Here is a 2,118-nt window from a genome sequence, read left to right on the forward strand (position 1 = left end):
ATATTTAAAACGTACTCCTTGTATGTGGTATCTCTTTTACAAAGTAGGCACCTAATTTTCAGGAGAAGGTTCATTTCGCTTTCAAAACAAAAGCTCGTGCATACACACACACACACACACACACACACACACACACACACACACACGCACGCACACACACACACGCGTGCGCACTCATGCTCACGCACAATCAAATTCATCCAAAAATTACGTAAAGATCGTAACTTTCTGCGTTTTGTAGTATTTTAAAGGGGGTTCAAAAATATGAAACACCCAGCAGCATATTTATCAAAAATATAACGTAAATCAGCGTTTCTGTACGTGCAGAGACCGAAAGAATTCTCAACTTAATCGCTTCTCACATCTAATTGCTGTCAGGCGTCACATAGTGGACAGAAAACCATCAGAAAACTAATATTGATGACTCTGCATTTTACAAGCCCCAGGTGGTGTGAGGTGACGACACGTGTATTTTTGTCCAGTCGACAAAATATAACATGCTTGGAGATTGCGAAAATATTGACTCGCTGCCTAACAAGGTAAATATCCCAGATGTAAATAAATGGTCTTGATGATATTTGGTGGGTATGTAAATTGGCCCAGATATTGCAAAACATGTTTTTTCGGTTTTTGCCCATTTTCACTTAGGAGTAACAACACAACCCAAATTTAATTTGGTGCATGGTGAAGAAAAAAATGTGTGGCCACATAGAACTGTGTGGGGTGGTAACTTGTCAAGCGAGGGATCTAGCATCCAGCCATGACTGACTCAAAGTATTTTACCACAACAAAAAAGGGTGAACAATTTGAACTGAAATCTGAACTTAACAATGATAAGAAAGAGAAGAAGCGGGAAGCTGTTAAAAAGTTATTGCTTCAATGACAGTAGGAAAAGATGTTTCTGCTTTATTTCCTGATGTCGTTAATTGTATGCAGACTGACAATCTCGAACTGAAGAAACTAGTGTATTTATATTTGATGAACTACGCGAAGAGTCAGCCTGACATGGCAATAATGGCAGTAAACACTTTTGTAAAGGATTGTGAAGATCCAAATCCTTTAATCCGTGCCCTGGCTGTTCGAACAATGGGCTGCACTAGAGTTGACAAAATAACTGAATATCTTTGTGAGCCTTTGCGTAAGTGCCTCAAAGATGAAGATCCATATGTTAGAAAAACTGCTGCTGTGTGTGTTGCCAAACTGTATGATATCAATGCCCAGTTGGTTGAAGACCAGGGATTTCTTGATCAGCTGAAAGATCTTCTTTCTGACTCCAATCCTATGGTGGTTGCTAATGCTGTGGCTGCTCTCTCTGAAATAAATGAAGCAAGTGTAAGTGGCTCTCCACTCATTGAAATGAATGCACAGACCATAAACAAACTATTAACAGCTCTTAATGAAAGTACAGAGTGGGTCCAAGCCTTCATTCTAGATTCTCTGGCAAATTACAGTCCAAAGGATGATAGGGAAGCCCAAAGCATATGTGAGCGGATCACTCCTCGTTTGGCCCATGCAAATGCTGCAGTTGTCTTGTCTGCAGTGAAGGTATTAATGAAATTTATGGAGATGCTTCCATCAGATTCTGATTTTGTGTCAACACTCACAAAGAAGCTAGCTCCTCCACTGGTGACACTGCTTTCTTCGGAACCAGAGGTCCAGTATGTTGCACTTAGAAATATCAACCTCATTGTACAGAAACGTCCTGATATATTAAAACATGAAATTAAAGTGTTCTTTGTGAAGTACAATGACCCAATATATGTTAAGCTGGTATAAACTGAATATTTCTACAAAATATCCCACCACTATCAATAAATTTGGAGAAATTAAAATTTCCGTTACATCGTCTATCAGAGACATTCTCTTTCCTTATCCATCCATATGTAATAAAGTTGCATCCTGGAACGCCATTTTATGAAATATGTTACACAAAAGTGCTGTAGGAGTATTTTCAACATATCCAATTGAAATACGTTCATGTTCATTATGCTTCTAAGTCTTTGCTTTATGTAGCTTCTCTTTATGTTTCCAAATGATATTTTTCTTTAAAAATTCATGATTTTTAGTCTTTCTCTACCATTTCACACATGTGTAAGATATCAATTGAAAATAATTGGT

At 38.0% G+C, this 2,118-nt stretch overlaps 1 pseudogene; it reads left to right on the forward strand.

The window, feature by feature from the left end:
• Positions 1-760: 760 nt before the first annotated feature.
• On the forward strand, positions 761-1,776 carry LOC126263596 (AP-1 complex subunit beta-1-like; annotated as a pseudogene).
• The last annotated feature ends 342 nt before the right edge of the window (positions 1,777-2,118 follow it).

Source organism: Schistocerca nitens, chromosome 6 (assembly GCF_023898315.1).
Source record: "Schistocerca nitens isolate TAMUIC-IGC-003100 chromosome 6, iqSchNite1.1, whole genome shotgun sequence".
In the NCBI taxonomy this organism is placed as follows: Eukaryota; Metazoa; Arthropoda; class Insecta; order Orthoptera; family Acrididae; genus Schistocerca; species Schistocerca nitens.